This window comes from Phasianus colchicus, chromosome 1, assembly GCF_987193195.1.
Source record: "Phasianus colchicus chromosome 1, bPhaCol1.hap1.1, whole genome shotgun sequence".
In the NCBI taxonomy this organism is placed as follows: Eukaryota; Metazoa; Chordata; class Aves; order Galliformes; family Phasianidae; genus Phasianus; species Phasianus colchicus.
Window position 1 is genome coordinate 161,719,458 of NC_143436.1, and position 25,747 is coordinate 161,745,204.

Consider the following 25,747-nt stretch of genomic DNA (forward strand, 5'->3'; position numbering starts at 1 on the left):
TGAAGTCCTCCACCAGGACTAGAGCCTGTGAGCATGATGCCTCCCACATTTGAAGCAAGAAAGCCTTGTCAACAGTCTCCCCTTGATCAGGTGGCCCGTGGTAAAAAAAAAAAAAACAAACCAAAATTCCTGTGTTTGCACCAACTTTTAAGACATTTATTTATGAGGTGGGTTTTTTGGATCCTCTCAGTATCCTGCCCTGCCACTGAAGGTATAGAAGAAAACACCACCTGCACTCCCACTCCATCAACTACCCACCCCAGTCCCCTGAAGTCTTTCTTGATAGTCCTGAGGCTTTTCTCAGCAACTTCGTCACTGCCAGCCTGAACTATCAATAAGGGGCAATAATCAGAAGGGTGAATCAGTCCAGGAAGTTTCCTAGAAAGGTCCCTGACCCATGCCCCAGGGAGGCAGCATACCTCCCTGTGGGTAGGGTCAGGCTAACATATAGGGCCATCTGTTCCTCTCAGCAGGGAGCCGCCTATGACAACCACCCTTCTGTCCTTCCGGGTAGAAGCAGTCTAGAGGCATGGAGTCCACCGCTTCACCCGAGGCAACCTCATGGGTGGACCTCCCTCCATACTCTCACTCACCTCTCCCTCAAGTTCCACTGTCTCAAACCTATTGCACAGAGACACTTGGAGAGCCGAGATGGTCAGGATGGGGGATGCCCACTTTGCTGAGCCGGTATCTGTTTCCACTCCTCCTCCTTTCTCAAGAAAGGAGATGAGGAGAGGACAGGGGGCTCACTGCAGTACCGTCTGCCTGCCAGTTCCCCTTTCCCACCTGTTTGCAAGGCAGCAGGGGGTGACATGCTCTGTGTGGTGCCTCAGCTGTGTTCTAAGATCTTGGGGCCGATAGGAACTGGCACCACCAATCAATTTCCCTCTCACACTCCTTTACGGTCCTCAGCCTCTCCACCTCCTCCTTCACATCAACCACAAGGCTGAATAAGTCATTTAGCTCGTCACATCTCTTACAGTTGCTGCCTCCGTTACCTGGCACTGCAAAGGCCAGGATCTTGCACTCACAACAACCAGTGACCTGCGTACGAGCATCTTGTGTTGGAGCCTCAATCTGAGTCTCCACATTCTGTTTGGCTGCAGTCTTCTTTCTGCGTGAGCATGGGACTTCTATCTGGGTCTTCACAATTTCTGTGGCGATGGCCTTCTGCGGGGATGCAGCCATTGTAAACCAGCAGGCACACTACCACTATTAGATAGCCTTAATGGGGTGTGGCTGATCAGCCCCACCCTGCTGCTGGTAGTGCTGGCTCTGCCCTCACCCCCACTGCCTGGTCGTTAACAGGAGCCCACTCACTTATCACTCACTTGACAGTGATAACAACCCTCCTTGCTGTGTAGTCCCTGTATGGGTGGCTTACTGTTTCTCCTCGATAGATCAGCCCGGGTGATTCTCACACCCTGACTCCTCTCCATCTCCATTGGGCAGCGATGCATTGCTACCCTCCCGGAGGCTTTTTCTAGGCGAGGGGAGTGAATGCAGAGCCGTTATGCTGGCAACGCCCTCGCCGCGTTGCCGCTCACAAGAACTGCCCGGCCGCTCTGTTGTCTCGGCAATCCCTGAATGAAGGAACTGACCGAAACCCCCCGTTACCTCGCGGCCAGTCGCTGCGGTTCTGGTTAGAATAGCTCCGAAGCAGCGAACCTCGGCGATCAAGGGCCTCTTCCGCATTTGCACTTGTTTAAATCTCCCGCTGTTGCCCTGGCAATGCCCGAGTCGCGTCTGCCGCTCTTGCGGCAACTGCCCAGCCAAGAGCTGCCCGGCTGCTCTGTTGTCTCGGGGATCCCTGAAGGGGTCTAGTTGGGTTTATTGGCTGAAGAGGTGGCCTGTGAGCAGATGATTCCAGCTTGATACAAGAAACTGAGAGATTATACTACTGTATCCTGTGAAAGCAAGATGCGAGGCTAGCATCTCCCTGCTTCCCCTAATCTGCTGATCTACATCTGCAAGGCCTACAAGATGCTGAGACACCTGAAGCCAGAAGTTGTTACTCAAAAAGAGCAGGCCCAGCCACTTTAGACTATAAGTAAGAATTTGTAATGCCATCATTAGCCGTCAACTGACCTCATATAACTCACCACTAATGAAGATCAGTATCTGACAGCTAGACATCACTGAATTGAAGCATGGTGATCTGCTTTGCTTTGCTGCATCTGTATATGTGCCTATTGCTCTTTCTCCATTTTCTCTTTTCTCTTTATCTTCTATTCTTTTACTCTTTGCAGTAGCCATTGCCTAATATTTTCTAACCTGTAATGCTTATTCCAATTTTACCTTCATGTGGAATATCAGCTATTGTTAAGAAAGCTCTCAATAAAATCATGTGTGTTATTCCTCTGAGGGGAGGTGTGACTCAGGAAAAAGATTTACTTTTCTCTGTATCTAGTAAGTGGGATGAGACTATGTTTTATTTTCTTTTCTTCTTGGATTTGAAAACATCCAAAGATGAAAAGAATTATAAGGAGATAGAAGGAGGAAAAGAAGGAAAGGGGAGGGGAGGGGAGGGGAGGGGAGGGGAGGGGAGGGGAGGGGAGGGGAGGGGAGGGGAGGGGAGGGGAGGGGAGGGGAGGGGAGGGGAGGGGAGGGGAGGGGAGGGGAGGGGAGGGGAGGGGAGGGGAGGGGAGAGGGGTGGAAGAAGCCCTAAAGGGAAGGAGAAAAGGAGTCCAGTAAACGGGTAGGAATAGATGGAGAGAATCAGAATCAGAATTTATTGATGAATTGGACAAGTGTTCTGCTACCTGTGGCAAGATTTGTTGTAAAGAATGTAGAAGGCAGCAATGTAGAATTATCTGTTTGTATATTTGACAAGATGAATTAATTGTCTTTTGTGTATTTTATTTGATTTAAAGGAAAAATCACTCCCTTTGGCTAGGGAAGATTTATATTATGAGGAAAGAAGAAAATCATTATGGATTCATTTGATGTCACACAGAAAAAAGCTTTCCAGGTTTTTTTTGTTTGTTTGTTTGTTTTTAATTGTTTTGTTGTTGTTGTTTTTCATTTAAAACACATAGAAAATCAGTGTCTGATTAACTTGGTATACGTTGTAGCATTTCACATTTTCTTACTTTCTTCTGGAAAGTGTCTAAGATCTGGATAGAAATCTTGAATTGCATATTATTAACTTCAGCAGAATTCTAAAATCAGGTCCTAACATCACTTATTCTAAAATGTTACATGCTGCGATTCTTAAAATAAATAAATAAATAAATAAATAAATAAGATTTTAATTTGTCTCTATTTATTTCCATATGACAGTGTGACACATTATTTATTGTATAGAAATAAAAAACTGAAAAGAATTAGTAAGGCAAGTACATAGAGGCCAAAAACTTATTTCCCTGGCAAGGGGGATCATTCAAGAGCATTTGGAATAGATTCTTCTTCCTGTTCACGTTTCCCTTTTATTGTTTAATTCTATTCCATTTTGAGATCTAAATGATAAATAGTTAGACTGAATTTTACTAAGAGCTCTATGACAGCAATGCAGAGAGCTTCAGTACTATGCAACAAATCAATCACAGAAGGCTCTTCAGTGTTTGGACTGTCATTGAAATAATTATTACTACAAAATTTAAAAAATTCACTATTGTTAAATCCACTGTTGAGAAATTGTACCAGAAGAAATTTCACAAGAAATTTTGAGTTCTGCATAGGAAAAAAAAAAAAAAAAAGATAGGAGTTGTGCTTTTCTACTTTCCTACTGCTTGTACTGAAGTGGTCTGGTTATTTTTATGCACTTGTAAATTGCATTATCAGGAATAGACAAATCCAGTCTTTTTCTAACTTACTCTAGGAATTCTTATTCTTGTATTTACTACTGCTGGAACTAAATTTCTATACACAGCCACCGTACCCTACTGTGAGGACTTAGTTCTTGTGAGGTACAAAACTATTTAGACTCCATCATATATCTGAACCTGATCAGGACCAAAACCATCAAAACTGTCTATTTCACACAAAAAAAAAAAAAAAAAAAAAAAAAAAAAAAAAGAAAAGAAAAGAAAAGAAAAGAAAAGAAAAGAAAAGAAAAGAAAAGAAAAGAAAAGAAAAGAAAAGAAAAGAAAAGAAAAGAAAAAAAAAGCTAGCTAGCTCAAGTAAAGGCTTTAAGATTTGCTTTGATTGATGAGTGAAAATGAAGGTAATTCAGGCCCAAGCCAAGCATTCAAGACTTTTGACCTAGAGGCTTCTTTGGCTAACTTGACCCGAGCAGGTTGTCAAAGGAAGAATCCTGTGTCAGCTGTATCATCATATACTTTTGTATACTTTCCATAAACTGAATGCTGACTATGGTTGAAGCCTTTGACTTATTCTTTGAGATTCTGGAGAGGTTTTTTTCTGCTCTATTGTGGCTTAATGCCTAGAAAGCTAGCTTAAAACATATGCATTATCAGTTACTGCAGATGGAGGAACATCACAGGGACAACCAACTGTTAACATTGTCAATACGATGAAAAAAACAGAGAAAATTAAAGAAGGATCTCATTACTGGATGACTACTCTTTATAAGACATCTCTGGTACACATTGGATTATTAAAGTGCTTGTCAGGGTTTCAATTGAGATAGCAGGTTTTTTTTGTATTGTTTTGTCTTTTTTTTTTTTCATAGAGGTTTTTTTGATGCCGTTTTTTTTTTTTTTCTTTTAAGAAAATAGTGATAACACACTAATGCTTTGAGTTATTGCAGAGGAGTGCTTACGCAGAGTGAAGGATTTTTCTTCTTCTTGTGTTGCTCTGTCAGTGAGTGTGCTGGGGGTACACAAGGAATTAGGAGGGTACACAGACAGGACAGCTGACCCAAAGTAGTCAAAGGACATTCCATACCATATGATGTCATGTTCACCAATAAGTGCTAGAGTGAAGAAATAAATGGTGTCTGGAGTGATGGCATTAGTCTTCCCAAACACATGCGATGTCTACTTTCCTGGGAGTGACTGAACATTTGTCTGCTGAATAATAATAGGAATTCCTTATTTTGCTTTGCTTGTGTGTATTTGCTTTTGTTTTATCTAGCAAGCTGACTTTATCTAAACCCATGAATTCTCTCACTTTTACCTTTCTGATTCTCTGTCTTGTCTAACATGGACAGAAGAAGCCAGCAGCTCTGTGGTGCAGAGCTGCCTGTAAGGGTGCTTCACAAAGATGAAAAAAATTAATGTTAATAAATATTTGTTATAAAATATTGAGGATAAATCTAAATCTTAAACCTTCTGTGGCTCAAAATTCTGATACAGCATGTCACTTCTATTAACTGATATATCTATACATTGCTTCTGAAAGGAAATAGTACATTCAGAAAGAAGATAAATTATTCTTTGAGAAACAGTACTTCCAAACTTCTAGGAAGTTTATTTGGAAAACATAGGATGATCTCTATCTTGACAATTGTTAACACTTCTAATTTTTAAGAAAGATATTCTTACCTCTTATTTCACAGTACTTTAGATAAGGATAGGTCAAGCACATTCAAAATTGTTTCTGTTAAAGCTGTGTGTCTGCAAAGAAGGAACAATTCAAGATTCAGTCTTTCAGTAAGAAAGAACTTGAACTACTTAGTCTCCTACAAGGAACTATCTGGTTTCATTCTTGGAACTAGAAGTATTTTATGTTTTATTCAGTGTCATGCAGAATGCATGGACTCAGACTGAAATATCTGCCCCTAAGCTGGGTAACTGAAAAAACAGCTTCTTTCCCTTTCTCTTTTATTTTTGTCCTCAGTGAAACTTCTTTCGTTTTGTTTGTCCCCATGGCAAAGCTAAAAGTACAGAGAAATAACAGCCTCAAATGTTTACTTTTATATCTTGCAATGTAATAGTTAAGACATGCTATGGTTAAAAATGAAAAAATTAAACTTTTAAAATAGCAACCTCATATCAGAGGTGAGTAAACTAAATACTACTTTAAAGAATCAGGAACTCGGTATTTAGGACAGCACTTTCAGCCATGAAGGCCAAGTAACTGAAGTTACCATCCTTTGTCTCAGGATGAGCCAACATAGAGAGTGACAGTTCTTGCTTTCTAGCTGCAGGCAAGCTTCTGTTCAGCATAGCACCTGCTGGAATCTCATTTTGAAGTGGTACATCTTGCTAGACATCAAACAAGAAGCCCATACACCTATCACAAATTACTATATTCCATTTCAGAGGCAAACATTTAAAATCTACATGCTTGCAAACTCAGGATATGTGTACTTATTTTTTAATAGGTCTAGTTCAAACTATGTACTTTATAATGACAAGCAGTCTATTTCTTATCTTTTTTTTCCTTTTGTTCTATGTCCAAACAGAAGAAAATCTTTCTTCAGCAGCATTCTCGGGATGGTACAGATAATTATACTGCAGTTATGCCAGGTAGACAGAGACTAACATCCCTAGTTATTATTGTAGGACCAGCTGGCATAAGCAGAGCATGACTCCATTCTGGAGGGAGAAAGGAAAAATACTTCTCCGGGGGAAGATCTCACATAAAAGATGCTGCACTCTATACGACATGCAAAGCTCATGATGTATATTTTTCTCTTGCTTTCTAGTTGGTATTATGGATAAAGTATTCTTAGCATACAGTTCTTTCCCTCCTTAGTAAATTTCTGGTAATAGTTTTGGTGTTGTGCTTTTTTTTTTTTTTTTGCTTTTTTTTTTTTTTCTTTCTTTTTTTTTTTTTTTTTTGGCTGTAAGCCAAATCAATTATCAATTTGCTTTAAATATGACTTTTTTATTATTTATTTATTTATTTCCCCCCCCCCCCCCGCAACACTATTATTTATCAGTAAGGCTATTTTCCATAGCTGCCTTTTGTTTCTGGTAGGTAGAAATATATTCAGTAGCATATTATCTATTGAGATGATGCTTGGGGTGCAGCAAAATGACTTGGGCACTTCCCTGAGCATCAAGTAGGCTGTCACCAGATTCAACAACAGCACAGTGCAGCCAGAAAACGACACTGGGCAGAGATACAGTTTGTCAGGAACAGAGACATGCTCAGCATCCCAGCTTCCATCTCAGCTGTCTTCAGACCTACACCCACCTGCTGGTGAGCACATGCTTTTCTTCCCAAGCCTTGATGTCATGGAGTTAACTAGATCAATCTATGCCTGTGACAGGGGACAGTAGGCCCCTGCCCCCCACCGCCCCTGGCCCCACAAAATGGGAAGGAAGGAAGGAAGGAAGGAAGGAAGGAAGGAAGGAAGGAAGGAAGGAAGGAAGGAAGGAAGGAAGGAAGGAAGGAAGGAAGGAAGGAAGGAAGGAAGGAAGGAAGGAAGGAAGGAAGGAAGGAAGGGAGGGAGGGAGGGAGGGAGGGAGGGAGGGAGGGAGGGAGGGAGGAAAAAAAACAGCAGCAACAATCTATGGAGGAAAACTTATTTTACTATAATATCGGAATGCAAAATAATACAATATAATACAATCTAATTGAAATTGAGACTAATAAATCAAATAAGATAGGAGAGAGAGAGTTCCTGAGACCAAGTCAAACCTGAAAAGCTTGGAACGGCTAGGAAAGCACCCTCCAGCACCCACTGCCAGGCAGTAAGAGAACACCCCACCTGGAAGGGGCAGATCCCATGACTTCTGTAATGTATAGGGATAGGTACCTGGAATTGGAGCATTAACACTTTAATTCCAGTACACTACATGATATTTTGATGTGGAATACTGAAAACCAAAAAAACATAAAACCATGACACTTGAAGATAGTTGAGATTGGCCTTCTTATGACTACAGCCCTGCAAAACCTGGCACAAGAGTTATTGCTCCTGTAGCTGAATGATTTCCTGCAGCACCTGTGCTGCTGCCTGTAGAAGAAATATCTTGACCATTCATTCTTAGGAAATGAGAGGGTGTCTAAGGACATGGTTTTGTTGTTGGCCTTCTGAACAGCTGGTCTTCTGAGCCTCTAACAGCGCTTCGTAGAGAAGCTGGCCACCCACGCTCAGGTGCCACACAAGTTTGAGGAGCTGTGAGATTGGCTTACAAGAAGCTTGACCCTGGGAGAGGTCTCTACTGATGCTGGGAGAGACTGTCTCACACAGAAATGCATGTCTGAGACTCACCATTGATGACAGATGATGATCTGCTACCAGAGGGAAACAGCAATCAAGATACAGAGAAAAAGGAGAGGAGAGGTAAGGCCCTATGCAGCAGCCTGTTGAAAAGAGAAGCATCATCATTCCTGGGATGATCTCCCCACTGCAGAAGCTGATGATGACAGTGGGCAGTGTTATAGCCAGTGTAATCAATGATTTTCTCCCTGCCTTCCTCTCTCATAGACTTGTGTGGCCAAGGTGGCCATTTTGCCCAAGTCCTGATATTTTCCCTGGCACCTGGGGCTTTGAAGGGCTCACTGAGGGCAGGGTGAATCTGCCCATTCCAGCCATTCTGTAGGTGTTGTTGCACAGATGTTAATAAATTTCTTGTGTGAACAAATGCCCTGTCCTTGAAAGTCTGCACAGAACTTTGTAGGAGAATGTGAGCATAGAGTGCTGAGCACAACAGTGCCACAAATCTAGGGAGCATTTCCAGAAATTCAGAACAACAGAGTGACTGAGATTGGAAAGGACTTCCGGAGGTTACCCAATCCTAGAAAAATAGCAAGGATAACTGAACTCTTTCCAGCCGATGCTAATCTAAATTTTACAATACTTAAAAGTGCCAGTGTTTATAGCCTGCTTATTTTTTCTGAAGATTTGAAACTAGAAATTTAACTGATCACAGCCAACACAGGTGCAGGACAGGAAAGTTCTGTTTAATAAACTTAATTTCCTTTTATGGCAATGTTACCCATCTAGATGACTATGGGGAGAGAGTAGATGCAGTCTTTCTGGATTTTGACAAAGTTTTCAATGATGTTTCCTAGGCTAACTTTCTAAACCAAATGCCAGCTAGATAAAAACATAATAGAATGGGTGAACAATTGACTGATGGGTCAGGTCAAAAGACTGCAGTAAATGGTGTTACATCAGGCTAGTGGGGTTTCTCAGGGCTCCATTTTAGGGTTAGTTCTCCTCAGTGTTTTTATAAATGTCTTGGATACAGACCTTGAATGCATACAAAGTAAGTTTATGGATAACACTAAACTGGGAAGAGATGTTGACTCCCACGAGGGCAGAAAGGCCTTGTAGAGAGAGATGGTGACAAATGGGAGAGCTGAGCAATTGCCAGCTAGCTTCAAGAAGAGTAAGTACTAGATTCTGCACCTGGGACAGAGCAACACTGGATCTACAAACAGACTGGGGGACAGAGGCTGGAGAGTAGTCCTGTAGAAAGGGATCTGGGGGTTCTGGTTGACAGCAAATTGATTGTGAGTTATCAGTTTGCACTGGCAGACAAAAGGGACAGCCACACCCTGGGGTGCATCAGGACTAACACTGCTAACCAGGCAAGGGAAGGAATTATCCCACTTTGCTCTGTGCTGATGTAGCCTAACCTCAAGCACTGTGTACAGTTTTGGGCATCACAATGTAAGAAGGACATAAAGGTACGGCAGAATATCCAGAGGAAGGCAATAAAGACAGTGAAGGGTCTGGAGGACAAGACGATGACCAGCAGCTGAGGTCTTTCAGCCCAGCAAAGAGGAGACTGAGGGGAAGCCTCAGAGCGGCCTACAGCTTCTTCACAAGGGGAGCAGAGGGGCAGCGCTGATCTCACTGGTAATAGCAGTGGCACCGAAGGGAATGGCACAGAGCTGCATCAGGAGAGGATCATCTTGAGCGGAATTAGGAAAAGATTCTTCATCAGAGGATAGTCAGACACTGGAATAGGCCAGGCCCAAAGCATGCTGGCATTCAGGAAGCTTTTGAACAAGAGTCTTAGATGTGTGGTTTGTTTTTTGAGTGGTGCTGAGTAGTCCCAGAAGTTGGACCCAGTGATCCTTTGTGTGCCTCTTCCAGCTAAGGATATGTTTCTATGCTTCTTTTATTATAATGTCATACTCAGCAATAGCAGCTGTTGGGGAAAAAAAATATGTAAAGGAGGATCTTCGGAGTGATGGCATTTGTCTTCCCAGATAACAAGATAAAGCCCTTAAAATGGCTATACATTTGCTCGCTGATGGGAGGTGATAAATGAATTCCTTACTTTGTTTTGCTTGCACACACAGCTTTTGCTTTATCCCTTCTGATTATTTTCTCCCTCGCAGTGAAGGTGTTAGTAAACAAGAAGAGAAATCATGGAACCATAGAATCACTGAGGTTGGAAAAGATCTCCAAGATTATCCCGTCCAACCATCCACCTATCACCAATATTTCCCCACTATACCAAAAGAGGGGTTGAGGGAACTGGGCTTGGGAGAAGACAAGGTTCTGGAGAGACCTCATTGTGGCCTTCCAGTACTTGAAGAGAGCATATAAACAGAAGGGGGAACAACTGTTTACATGGGTTGATAGTGATAGGACAAGAGGGGAATGGTTTTAAACTAGGATGGGAGATTTAGGTTAGATCTTAGGAGGAAGTTTTTCACACAGAGGGCAGTGACACATTGGAACAGGTTTCCCAGAGAGGTTGTGGATGCCCCATCCCTGGAGGCATTCAAGGCGAGGCTGGATGTGGCTCTGGGCAGCCGGGATTAGTGGTTGGCAACCCTGCACATAGCTGTGGGGTTGAAACTAGATGATCTTTGAGGTCCTTTTCATCCCAGGCCATTCTATGATTCTATGATTCCATGTTCCTTAGTACAGCATCTAAACATTTCTTGAATGCCTCCAGGAACAATGACTCAACAACTTCCCTGGGCAGCCCATTCCAGAGCCTGATCACTCTTTCAGAGAAGAAATTTTTCCTAACATCTAACCTGAATCTCTCCTATTACAAATTGAGGCCGTTCCCTCTTGTCCTATCGCTAGTTACACAGGACATGAGGCCAACAATCACATTGTCCCAACCTCCTTTCATGTAGCTGTAGAGAGCTATAAGATTTACCCTGAGCCTTCTCTTCTCCATACCGAATAGTCCCACTTCTCTCAGCCATTCTTAATAAGACTCGTGCTCCAGATTCCTCACCAGCTTTGTTGCCCTTCTCTGGACACGCTCCAGGACCTCAATGTCTTTTTTGTAGTGAGGGGCCCAAAACTTAACACAGTACTCAGATGGAGATCAGTGATGAGTGGTGTCCCACAGGGGTCAGTGCTGGGACCAATACTCTTTAATATCTTTATCAGTGACATTGACACTGGGGTCGAGTACACCCCAGCAAGTTTGCAGTTGACAGCAAGCTGTGAGGTGCAGTTGACACACCAGATGGATGGGATGCCATCCAGAGGGACCTAGACAGGCTTGAACAGTGGTCCCAGGTGAATGTCATGAGGCTCAACAAATCCACTGGAACAGGTTGCCCAGAGATGTAGTTGATGCCTTGTCTCTGGAGACTTCAAAGGCAAGACTGGATCAGGCACTGGGCAACCTGATCTAGCTGTGCATGTCCCTGTTCATTGCAGTGGAGTTAGACTAGATGATCTTTAAAGGTCACTTCCAACTCTAGGGAGTCTATGATTCTATGATTCAATGAGTCCATGATTCTACAATACTATGATTTTGCAGCATCAACAGAGCAGAGTACAGAGGGAGGAACATTTCCCTGCTTCTGCTGGCAACACTATTTCCGATTCAAGTCAGGATACCATTAGCCTTCTTGACTACCAAGGCACACTGATGACTCATGTTTAGCTGAGAGTCAACCAACATCCCACTCTGTCCTGAGTCTCCAGCATTGCCTAGGATTGTTGTGGACAAAATGCAGGACCCTGCACTTGGTCTTGATGAACTCCATCCCATTGGTCTAAGCCCAGTGATCCAGCCTGTCCAAACCCCTTTGAAGGTGATTCTATCCCAAGGCAGATTGACATGTCTTCTCAGCTTGATGTTACCTGCAAACTTACTGAGTGTTCACTCAATCCCCTAAATGAAGTCATCAGTAAAGATATGAAACAGGACAGGGGCCCAGTACTGAACTCTGGGCAACACTGCTCATGACAAGTCATCAGCTGAATTTGACTCCATTCTCCACCACTCTCTGGGCCCTGTAATCCAGACAGTGATTTACCCAGCAAATAGTGTACCTATCCAAGGCACGAGCTGCCAGCTTGTCTAGGGCAACTAGTGCTGCTTAGTTACCTGCCAGAATTAGCTTTAAGCAATATGAACTAGTAAAAATTTGCATATGTTTAATATTCCATGTTTTCAAGACAAAAGCTCTGGAATGTATAGAAAATGTGTCTATTCAGTGAAAAAAAATAATAAAAATATTAAAATAAAATAATAAAGCATATTCTACTTCTGTGGGTTGTTGCTTGAATATATTTCTTGAAAAAAAAATAACTGTAATTTCAGTTTATTTTGCAATATGACTGGAGAAAGTACTTTTTTCTTTTGTTTCCAGGAAATAAAATTCATTGTATATGAATACAATATACACAGCATATTGACATTTCTGGATTCTGGTCCACAGGGACTCCTGATCAACAGGCTCTATCAATATAATTTATTGAGGCTGTGCCACCAGAGAAAACAAAGAATTTATCTTGTTTAGGTATATATGACAGACAAAAGAGTCAATATTTGCCTAGTGAATAGAGACAAGAAAATATGCATTTTGATCTGCTAAAGCACTCAACCTAAAATCTCCAAGTGTTGCAGTTAGCAGAATTTTATTTCAGGACAGTTATTGTAATAGGAAGATCATGTTCAAAAGCAGAAACAAGTATCCTCATATCTTCAAACAGAATCACAGAACTGTGGGGATTGTAAGAGACCTCAAGAGATCATTGAGTCCAACCCTCTGCTACATCAAGTACCCTACAATTGATCATGCATAAAGGTGTCCAGACAGGTCTCGAATATCTCCATAGGAGGAGTCTCCACAACCTCCCTCAGCAACCTGTCTCTGTGTTCCATTACCCTTACCATAAAGCAGTTCTTCCACAGATTTGTATGGAACTTTGTACATTCAAGTTTTAGGCCATTACTTCTTGTTCTATTGCTATGCACCACCGATAAGAGCCTGACCTCATTTATTTGCCTCTCATTTCCCTTTAGATATTTATAAACATTTATCAGATTCCACCCCAGTATTCTTTTCTGCAGGCTGAACAGACTCAGGTTATTCAGTCTTTCCTCATATGTGAGATAATCCAGTTATCATCTTTGTGGCCCACTCCGCACACCTTCTAGGAGATCTCTGTCTTTTTTGAATTGAGGAGCCTTGAACTGGATACCGTAGTATAAATGTGGCCTCACCAGGGCAGAGCATAGTGGGGAGGATCACATCCCTTGACATGCTGGTCACAGTCTTTTTAATGCACCCCAGGATAAAATTGGCCTTCTTGGCCACAGGGGCACTCTGTTGGCTCATAGCCAACCTGTTGTCCACCAGGACACCCAGATCCTTCTTCACAGAGCTCTTCTCCATCATCCCCTAATCTGTACTGATATATGTGGTTGTTCCTCCCCAGGTGCAAGACTCTATACTTACCCTTATTAAACCTCATCAAGTTCCTCCCTGCCCAACTTTCCTGTCTGTCCAGGGCTTGTTGAATGGTAGCACAGCTTTCTGGCAAGTCAGCCAAACCTCCCAATTTTGCATCATGAGCAAATTTGTTGAGGGTTGACTCTGTCCCTTTATCCACGTCACTGATGTAGATGTTGAACAAGATTGGACTTAGCACCAATCCCTCCTGACTACTCCTGATACCCTCTTTTCTTCCTGCTGAAAATGAGCCAGCAGTGTGCTTGGAAAGCCAATGGAATCCTGGGCTCCATCAGAAGAGAGGTGGCCATCAGAGACAGGGAGGTGATTGTCCCTCTCTACTCTGCCCTTGTGAGGCCCCATCTGGAGTACTGCATCTAGGTCTGGTGCTCCTAATACATAAATATGTGGAGCCGTTGGAGGGTCCTGAGGAAGGCCATGAAAATAATCTGAGGGCTGGAGCCTACGATGACAGGCTGTGGGAGCTGGGCTTGTTCATTTGGAGAAGAGAAGGCTGCAAGGGGACCTCATGGCAGCCTTCCAGTATTTAAAAGGAGATTATAAACAGGAGGGGAATCAACTTTTTGCTCAGGTAGATAGTGATAGGACAAGGCGGAATGGTTTTAAGCTCAAGGAGGGAAGTTTCAAATTAGATGCCAGGGGGAAGTTCTTTACCAAGACATGGTTAGGTGCTGGAACAGGCTGCCAAAAGAGGCTGTGGATGCCCCATCCCTGACGGTATGCATGACCAGGTTGGATGGAGCCCTGGGCAACCTGGTCTTGTACTAGATCTGGAGGTTCATGGCCTTACCTGTGTCAGAGAGGTTGGAACTTGATGATCCTTGAGGTGCCTTCCAACCCAAGCCATTCTATGATTCTAAGATTCTTCCCATTTGTTGGAGAGGGTATCCAGAACAAATTGTTCTATTGCTGTTCTAGGGACAGAGAGAGGCTTACTGGTCTTCAGTTTCCCAGATCCTCCTTCTTGCCCTTTTTTAATGACTGGAGTGACATTGGCTATCCTCCAGTCTTCAAGCACCTCTCCTGTTTGCCAGGACCTTTCAAACATGACTTTCATTCACTTCCTCCTCCTGATCAAGTGGAAGTGGCCTGTACTACCCAACAACTTCATCTGTGTTATCCCGTCCCTTAATTCTTGCCCACAAGCTCTCCACTTATTCGTCACTCATCACTAGGTGGAGCTCAATACCTTCTAGTTGCTCTCTCACTTAAAGAGCAACTGCACCATTTCTCCTTGCTACTCTGTTTTCCCTAAAGAGGACGCTGCTATGCATGACAGCACTTCAGTCATGTGTACTATCCTATCATGTCACCACAGTCACAATGAGATTGTGATCCTGTGACCACACACAGATATTTAGTTTTTCCTGTTTATTTCCCATGCCATGTGCAATGGGTATACAGTCATGTTAGGGAAGCAGAGGGTATAGGTATCCCTAGACGGATGTAATAAGGTTTCAGCCAGGCTATGGTAATGTTATCTTCTCTGAGGAGTCCTGACAAGATCCTACTGGAATTTTGAGAGGATTTTTCCCCACGGTTTCCTAAAATGACAGCATTCCCTGGTGCTTCTCTGTCACAAGAAACTCCATCCCCTTCCCCAGTCAAATCTAGTTCAAAGTTCTGGTAATTAATCCAGGCAGCTGGATGGCCAGAACACTTGTGTCCCACCTGTTCAGTCACATTCAATTTGACACTCATATACCCTGTCTCTCAAAGGCCTACTAAGATCATAATACCTAAAACCTTGATCCTCACACCATTGCCTCAGCCAGTAATTTACCTGACCTATTCTCCTCCTTCTTTTTGGGTCCCAATCACTAGTCAGGAGGATGGAGGAAAACACTACTTGCTCTTCCAGTCCCCTAAACATCATTCCAAAGGATGCAACGTTCCATTTAATGTTTTGTATTTTCCATGTTGCAGCCTCCCGTGATCCTACTTGAATGACAACAAGTCGGTAGTAATTTTCTTGCTTTATAAGATGTGGTAGAGTCTTAATATCTCTGACATGTGAACTCCAGAAGACAGCAAACCTCTCTGGAGAGGTTATCTTGGTCGCTAATGGGGACCATGTTGCCTGCTAGCAAGAAGTCCCGAATTACTAAGACTCTTCACCCTTTTTTTGGTGGCACTAGTTTTAATGTGATTCCTTGGTTGGCCCTGCATCATATGCTTGCTGTGTCTTGGGCTCTGATTGGTATCCAGACACTCGATTGTTTCCTGCCCCAGAGCCTTGTATCTATTGCGCAGGGGGACTCTGGGAGCAGGGGGAAGATGTCTCCTTCTGCTCTGAGCAGAGATGAGGGTCCATCTTCTCTTATGTTGGGTTCTATCATATCCTTTAACCTCCAGATGGGAAGCTGGTTTACCTTCTTCCCCAGGCAGGGACTTGGGAGGGGACTGTTGGTCAGCGAGTGTTTGTTCAGACCTTCACCTATCTCTCTTCTTCTCAGTTCCCAGGTGCCCCTCAGCCTGGTGATTTATTCCTTCTGGTCAAGAATTTGGTTGAGCAGGACACATCTGCATCCATTACACTCACCCTCCTCCCTCAGGCATGAGTCAACCCAGAGACGTTGTGGGCCCCTTGTCTGAGTTTCTGTCTCTGCCTATCTGCCACACCAGCTGGTCACCATGTTGGTGTTACAGAGCTCTCCCCTCATGATCCTGGATGAGAAGAATAGTGCACCCTGTTTGAACACCCCACGTGAACTGCCCACCAAACTGACACCCACACCCTGCTGATGCACTCTGCCGTTTGCTCATCCTGTTCACTGCACTCCTGGGTCACTGTGCTCCTTGGTGGCCATCTCTGTATGTGCAGGATGTGGCCCACTTCTGGCCCCAACCTGCTGCGTTAGAGCACTGCCAACATGAGAAGTGCAATGGAACCCAACAAGCAGTTTTCTGACAGGGGCTCTCCCTTGCCCATAATTCCTTGCTTCAGTGCAGAATGTGTCTGCCCCAGAGATGAGTGCCCCCCCCCCCCGACAAAAACAAACAAACAAAAAGAATTGAAAGAGACAGAAGGTGCAGCTGAATTTTATGAAGAGTTGCTCATATATACAGAACATGATTTACATCTGAGAGAATTTATGCCCCAGAGACTGAGTCTTACACCACTTCATTTCTAGATCTTAGCAGAGCTAAGGTCAAGATTCTTGACTGTTGAGCCTGTTGATCTAATAAATTTTAATGCCCTTTTGGCCAGCAAACTCTGAACAGCTTATGTGTTTCAATGATCTTGTTTCTGTATGCCCCGGTTTTGGCTAGGATAATTTTATTCCTACTAGCTGGCAGTGTGATGTTTTGGATTTAAGATGAAAATAATGATGATAACACACTGATGTTTTAGTTATTGCTGAGCAGTACTTGCACTATGTCAAGGACTTTTCAACTTCTCACACTGCCTACTAAGAGGCTGGGAGTGTACAAGAAGCTGGGAGGGGACAGTACCAGAATGATGACTCAAACTGGCCAATGGGATATTCATACCATATGATGTCATGTTGAGCAATAAAACTGGTGGGAACTGGCTGGCAGACTGCTGTGTCTCAAGAACTGGCTGGGCATTGACTGGCTGTTGGCTAGCAATTGTGGTGTGTCACATATTTTCTATATCATTTTCTTTCTGATATTTCACACATTCCTTCCCCTCCTCCCCCCAACTTTTTTTTTTTTTTTTCTTTTTTTTTTTTCAATTCTTTCCCTCATTCCAACAGAAAGGAGTGAACAAATGTCTACATGGTGCTTAGATACCTGCTAGGCTAAATCACAACACTATATTACTTTTTTTTAAAATTATTATTATTCACAAAACTAATAACATTTTTTTTTCTTATTTTGAAATAGACAAACAAACAAAACAGAGCATGCAATAGGACATCAGCAGATAAGAGGACATAACACCAGAAGAATTAACTTAAGCATGGCTTTTAACATTGCTTCCTGTAACATCCTCATTGACAAATTGATGAGGTATGGAGCAAGTAAGTGGACAGCAGTGTAGACTTAGAATTGGCCAAACTGCCAGGGTCAAAGTGCACCCACAAAATTAATTTGAAGGCCAGTCATCGGCAGTGTGCCCCATGTGTCCCAAAACTGTTTAATAGCTTTATTAATGACCTAGATGACTGTACAGAGCACGCTCTCAATAAGTCTGCAGAGTACACAAAAGTTACTGACAAACCAAATGGTTGTTCTGCCATTCAGAGGGTCATAAACAGGCTGGAGAAATGGCAGATGGTAATGTGATGAAGTTCAAAATAACAGAAATGCAGTATTTTGCACCTGGTCATAAATTATACCTTGCATATTTCCTGCGTCACACTAAGTTATCTTGTGACATGTTATGTTTATCTGGAGCCACCTCTATGCCTCTGTGGCCAAAGAAGGCCAATAGCATCCTGAGTTGCTTCAGCAAAAGCATTGACAGCAGATCAGGGGACCTCATCTTCCCCTGTGCTCAGTAATGCTGAGATATCAGGAGTGCTGGGATCAGTACAATGCTCTTCAGCACAGGAGAGATATGTATATACTGAAGAGAGTAAATGAAGGACCACAAACAAACAGTAGGAGATGTTGAAAAAAATGGGGTTGTTTAGCCTGGGAGAGAGAGGACTTAGGGAAAATTGAACAGTAAGCATAAAAACATGATAGCTGAGAGTAAGAATAGAGAGTCAGATTCTTTTGAGTGGTACTTAATGCAAAGACAAAAGGCAATGAGAACAAACAGGAAATCTCATTATAATATAATATAATATATTTTATGATATATATATTACTGTTAAAGCAATTAAATAGCAGAACACTTAGTCCAGTGAGTTTATGAAGTCTTCACTCTTGAAGATATTCAAAACCCAACTTGGTGCAGCTGTAAGCCATTTGTTTTACTTGATCCTTCCTGCTTTGAGGAAGGATGTTGGAATTTGTGAATCTCCATAGGCACCTTCCAACTTCCTGACAATATATGTAACATAAGATAATCCATTAAACAATCTCACTAATTTCAGTAGTTACTGTACTATTTTATTTATAAGCAGGCAACTATTTATAAAAAAAGTTGATGACTTGATTTTTTTTTTTTTTCTCCTAGTAAATTTAATCTTGCAGATGGTTTTCTTTTCGGTACAAATTTTCCAACAGTGAACTCTAACTGAGAGTATCTGTTTCAATCAGTAGTTATCAAATCATATAAAATACTAATTCCTCATCAAGTTAAACTCTGTCACCTCCTGATCACATCCTAATAACTGAAGAAATCTAACAAGTGAACAAGAAAACTGAGAGTGATTACTGTTTTTCATTAGCAGGAAGGAAGGAAGGAAGGAAGGAAGGAAGGAAGGAAGGAAGGAAGGAAGGAAGGAAGGAAGGAAGGAAAGAAGGAAGGAAAGAAGGAAGGAAGGAAGGAAGGAAGGAAGGAAGGAAAAAAACAGTGTCTCTCTACCTTCAAAGCTATGCTTTTATCACATTTTTTAGAAGTGATGTGCTGTAAAGTAAAAGGTTAAATTTTTACAGTTATAAAGTATGGTAACACATTATACTATATATAAAACATTATATAAAATAAGTGTATTTTGATAGTCTGCTCTTGTACAGCAGAAGTTGTTAGTACATGTAATGGCTTGATATTTTCTGTTTTCTACGCATAATAGAAACTTGTTTAACGTGGCATGACAGCTGAGCTTTCCTGCAAGTGTATATTTTGAAGAATGAGACATGCTCTTGCTCTTCTCCCCCTCACTATAAATTTGTCCTAAATTCAACCTCTCTTCAGGAAAGAAGAACTAATGAATGTGATGGTATGCTTTCTGTTTCCCAAGCAGCTGTCTGGTTCTCTTAAAATATCCCAAAGGCATTTACCACTTCCAGATCTTGCATCCTTCCCTATTTTCCTGGCAGGACGTTCTTTAAAATGTAGCCCCTAAACACTACTTGGTAACATTGTTTTTTATTCAGTCTTTGGCACCTGAAGACTTTAATTATATCCCTATGAACCTCTGGTATATGTCCAGAAACTGAGAGAGGAAACAGAAGCAAGTTCACTTAAAAACACCTCTAATACAGAAGCGGCAGTATGAAAAGCTGTAACTGGTTTTCACTTAGTAATTCTCCATTAGTCAACCGTAGAGAGATGAATTCTGTTCACAGTTATAGCACTGTAGGTCCAATGAGAACTGATTTTATTCTAATAATATTTGAATCAGAGATAGGGTGTTTATATTCTTTCCAATTTGTACATATGATGATAAAATAGTAATTAGCTAAATGATGTAATAGTAAACTTAAAATATCTTACACTCAAAATATGTCTGATAATACACATATTCTGCTCATACTTCTAAGCTAATTTATGCACTCCTTTGTGCATATGTACAGAAACTGAAAAGACGTTGTGATATCTCAGTGTGTAAGTACAAATATGTTAGTTGTGCACGTGGCACCCTGTTCAGACTAAATTTATGTCGGCATTCCCCAAAATGGAAGACTTCAGGAAGATGGGAAAACATAGAACATTTTCCTGTTGCTATGTAGCTGTGCGCACTTTGAAGGAAACTAATGCTGCAGAGTAGCCATTTGTCAACCACATAACACTACAGATAACACCTAGTTACAGCTGCTGTATTGTACTTTCACTGGAGATGATCAGCGAAGCCACAGTGCCAACTTCTGGCTCTGTTTCAGCCAGTATAACCTACAAATGTTTACCAGGTGATTGGCAGGGTGTGTTGTCATAGAAAGAACATGATAGAGTGCCAGGCAGCCTTTCTACTAAGTGCATATTTTTAAAACCTAACTTGATTTCAATTTCTGTCCAGAGTCTTGGCTACTGCCATTTGACTGTAGATGGATATTTCTGAAAGTTCTTGCAACTTATTATAAATGTATTTACAGAACAAGTGGGAAGAATTTTTTAGATCTCACACAGCATCTAGGCTAGATTTACCAGAGATAAAGCGATGAGTAGATGATCTTGAAACAAGCAATCAATTGCTTGTTTCAATTGCTAGCCTGAACTTAGATCAGTGATGATAAGTTTAAAGTGACAAGTGTTTCTGAAGTACTTAAAAAGCAAGGTGGAATGGAAAGTTAGAATCCCCTCTTTGAATCTTGAACAAGGAAGTCCTTTGCTGGAGAGAAGAAATTAGGTCCACATAGCATGTAGGAATTTTGCAACAAGTAACTGATGAGACAGGAGAAAGGAAAGAAGAAAATATAAAATTATGTTCCAGACTGATCTCAGCAAAGATTGGTATCTGGACTCCCTTACAGCAACAAATAAATCTGGTCAAATATTGCTCACCCATAGATTTCCTCCTTCCTGGCACACATGAGGTATCTGATACATCCTGTACTTGTTGATAATAAACACAATTCAAGTGACAAAACATCACTTGGCCTTATTGCAGTAGGACAAGCTGTAAAAGCTATCTATTCACTTCATGTGAAGAACAGAAAATGAGGATATTAAAACCAAAAAGAAGAAAACAACCTTGTGAAGCATAAGAGCAAAATGTGGATATCTGAGTCACAATTTTTTAAGAAAACAGAAAGAGAGGAGACTTCTCTGGTAACAGCCATGATCTGTGGATCTTGCATGGTAATAAACTATTATAAAAATCAGTTTTCATATAATAATATATATTTATATTATATATAAATTTATATATATTTAATCTATTCCTTCTAGATTGGTAGAAAGAACTAGAGGTACAAAAATAAGAGTCAAGTCACCATACTGCAACTCCTTGTTTCTTGAATGTATTACTATGGAACTCTAGGATTTGTGAGAAAATCTGTTAAGCCCTAAAAGTAAATATTTTATATAGAATGTACGTTTTAAACATGCGCAGGAGCTGGTAAAATGTATTTATCTAGATTTGGAGTCAGACTGGAAGAATATTACAGCAGTTATCTCTAATACTAATTACATGAATATTACATACTGTATGTTTTCATGTAACTATGAATAGTTATCTAATAAAAAATCACAAATAAATTAGTATAAGCACCTGTACAGTGTAAATAACAGCATTTGTGAGAATAATCATTAAATCCATTCATAAATCTAGCTCCCACACCCCTCCTGGTTATTTTCTTGCAGTTTTATTTTTCTACCCTATATCCTGACAGCAGTCAGTGAATATCAGAACAGTGAACAAATTAGTCGAAAGTGAAACTCATCACTTCTAAATGAAATGCACTGCACCATGTAGTATGCTAGCTTTTTAGATTTCTTTCATGTCATTGAATATTGTGTGAATAATATGCAGAACAACATTAAATTCATATCACATCATATAAAGAGTAAACTACAGCCATTCAAATACAGACAATGAAAACAACTATATTATACGTTAGTACTACTATTAAATGTGATATTTTACAGTAGATTATTGTTGGAAATATCCAAATAATTTTTGTCAAGATGGTATCTCTGATAAAAGCAGATTTTATTTGTGATTGCCATGGCAGGCATCCCGCAAGCAGGAGCACCCCTAGGGCCACAATGACAGCTTTTGTACCTTGTTTCCCCCTTTGCCTATCCCCTTTCCCTGTTTCCCCATTGGCTGGGTACTACAGGTTCACAATCTTATCAAAGTTTACATTTGTTAATTGGTGTGTTGTCTGGTGTCAGTCAGTAGCCATCCTGTTGCTTCCAAGATGTCTCAGTGCACTTCCTGTCATCTTGATATGGTGATTTTCTTCAAAGTCTTCATTAAACAAAGCGCACCGGGGGGCGGGGGTGATGCCAGGCCTTCCTGATGTCTCTTCAGGCACTTCCTGGGCATGTCATGACTTGTTCTCTGGTTTGATCAATCTCATGCAGGATATTCTTGCAATGTGTATGATAAAATATACATATATACACCTATATACCGAGCGTGCATTCCTGGGGAAGGTTCATCTAGAGGATGTAAACTATCAGAGACCTCCCCAAGTAAAGTAGACTCTCAAAAAGAACCATGAAATATTAAAATAATAATAATAATAATGATGATGATGATAATAATAATAATAATAATAATAATCCAATTCTAATGCAGAAACAATATTTGATTCCCACATTATGTACCATAAAATCTTCATATTTCTGAAAAGGAAATCAAGCACTTTAAAGAACTTATAAAAATATTTTCTGAAATTCAGTTCCACATCTAATTGAGCTGAACAGCAGTTGGATTGTGAACAGAAGATTGTGAACCCACTGATGTTTTGGATATCTGGATGATAGAAATGCTTCTATCTTTATTATTATTCTCTATACTCATCATAATATATTAAGGAAAAAATATCTTAATCTTAGAATAATATTTGTTTTGTACATTGCTATCATCTAAAATAATTTCAGACAGATTGTAATTCATCTACAATTCCTTGCAATTATGTTGCAGGGCAGCCCTGGGCTCTCTTGTTGGAGAGGCAAAAGAGGTGCGGACTCCTTCACAGGTGCAGAACAAAAGGCGTTTATTGTACATGCTTACCACCTTTTATACCCGCGCAACACAACAGTTTTCCCTCGCAACCAAGACTGGTTACATGTAAGCGTTTGGCGCCTTGTGGGTATATCTGGGTCAAGATATTGTTGCACTTTTACCACTCATTAGTAATACGACCTTCTTTATCCCACACAATTATAGTTTCAAATCTGTGCTTTTCTTTTCAACCACATGTTCCTGTACCTTGATGAAAGTTCAGGTTAATAACTTGTGTTTATTCTCTATAGAATTCACACAAAGTCAAGTGTATATTTGGAACAAATGGGATGTCTAAGGACACTATAAACTAGAACCAGATAACTTCTGAAATAGTTCAGAAATTATAAGGAAACATCTGTATTTTCCTAAAAATGAAATTAAAATTAGGTGACAAATATTTCATTAAGAAGGTACTGATTTCCACTCTCATTTATCACTGTGTGGTCTCATTGAGTTAGAATCTTTACCTTGATAAATCAACTGCCATATTTTTAACTGGAAGTCCAGTAGTCAACTTGCCTCTGAAGTCAAATCAAAAGAATAAGTAGATTTAAAACAAACAAACAAAACAAAACAAAACAAAAATTTAGTAGGGATAAGGGAGCCCAGAAGGACACAATACAAAAACAATAACAACAACAAAAAAGTGAAAACAATGAATCATTATTGGGTTTTGTTTGTTTGTTTGTTTGTTTTGTGTGTGACAGATTTAATGGATACACCACATTCTGAGAATGGGAGGGGACTTGTCAATAAATTCATTTGATGATTCAGAGGAAGATAATTTAATAGCATTAGGGAGCCACAGGAGTGGGGCTGCTCCATGAAGAAGCATAAGTGTGAATTTAGCATACACCAAACTATCACCATGCAAAATGTTTGTAGAGGGCAACACTGGTGATACCAAAAGGGTCCATCATCAGGACCAAGACAAAAGTAATGAATCAGGTCTGCTATTCATTCTGGATGTCCAGCCCACAAGCAAGCACAGGCATAGGGGGAGGACTGGGTTAGTATTCAAAGCTCACTCAGAAAGTTGACTTGAGACAAGACTAGCTGGATGGTAAATCCTACAGTCCATTCTGGAGATAGGGATGAAGACAAGGTGACTTGCAACATAGGCTTGGATCCACCAAAATACAGAAATGTATTGGGTTTATCTGGCAAGATTTTACTCATGGGGCCTGCAGCAGTGGCTTCTTGCAAAAGAGTCCTGAAGCTGCCCCATGTTGGATAGAAGCAGTTCCAGTTAGATTAAAAAAGAGCAGCAACTAGCCAATACTGAGCTAATGAGTGAAACTGCTTGCATCTCTGCAATTACATATTTAAGAAAGAGTAAGAAACACTGTACAGGAGCTGAAAGAATGAGGGAACTCAAGAGAAACATCTCTGCAAACCCCAATGTCTACGAAGAAGGAAGGGGAGGAGGTGCTGCAGGTGCTGGAGCAGAGATGAATCTGCTGTTCATGGAGAAGACAACAGTGAAGAAGGTGATCACCTGCAGCCCATACAAGACCACACTGGAGCAATTAACATTGCAACATTCTATGGAGGAATCCATGTCACATCAAGTGAATGTGCCCTAAACAAGGCTGCAGGCTATGGAGAGCCCACAAAGGAAAAGATTCTTGTCAGGAACTGCAGCTTGTGGAGAGGAACTCCTGCTGGAGCAAGTTGTTTGTCAAGAATTATAATTCCTAACGAATTCATGGTGAAGCAGTCCATTCCCAATGCCCGTGGAAAGGACCCACTCTGCATCAGTTTATGAAGGAATGTATCTCATGGGAAGGATATTGGAGCAGGTGAAGTGTATGAGGAGAAAAGAGCATCAAAGGTAAAGAGTTATGACCTGACCAGAACCTCCACTGCATATCCTTTTGTGATGCTCAAGGGTGAGAGGAGGTAGAAGAACTGAGTTTGGAGTTGAGTTTAGATCTGGAGTGAAAGCTGTTTTTAGCTTCTGTTTAGTTCTCAGTATGTTGGCAATAGATTAAATTTATCTCTCTCAACTCAAGTGTGTTTTTCTTGTGACAGTAATTCATGAGCAGTTTTCCTGTCTGTATCTCAAACCACAAACTTGTTCATCATATTTTCTCCCCCTTTCCTGCTGAGGACAAGAAGTGAGGTATCTGCTTGGTAGACACCTGGCAATTGATCGAAGTGAACCTACCACAGTCCATCAGAACAGCAGAAAACAAAGACAGAGCACAGCACACCTAAGACATAGCATAGTACAGATCTGAGAACCCAAACTTAAAAGGCAGTCCCGGGCACACAGGTAAAAAAGTAAGGGGATGGGGACACAGTTGAAGTTTTTCAGGACAGATAAAGCCTATTAATGCTCTAAGGGTTCCAACAAGCAATAGGAGACATAGAGCAGTAACTTTTTTCCTAATGCTTAGAGCAAAAATTTACATAAAGAATTTCATTTACAACTTGTTTCTACTCTAGATATCTTAAAGCTCTATTTGCCCCTCCCTACCAAGGAATACTCTGTTCACCAAGATATGGCTAGCTTTGAAGGAGCTTTGGAGGATGTGAACATGTGAATTCTCTTTATTTTTCTGAGACTGTTTTATAGACTTTATTTTATTTTATTTTATTTTTTTCCAGCATATAGACATAATTATGAATGCATGACCTAGCTACTAGCATAGAATCATTCTTATACTTTCCCCCCTCTTGTCTTGTCAAATTGTAATTATCTATGCAAATTGACTTGAATGAATGTTTTCCAACATCTGATTATAGTTATTTTCATTGCAAAATTT

At 41.0% G+C, this 25,747-nt stretch overlaps 1 pseudogene; it reads left to right on the plus strand.

Annotated features, from left to right (window-relative positions):
- The first annotated feature begins 1,731 nt into the window (after positions 1–1,731).
- LOC149920207 (uncharacterized) overlaps positions 1,732–25,747 on the plus strand; it is a 35,216-nt pseudogene continuing 11,200 nt past the window's right edge.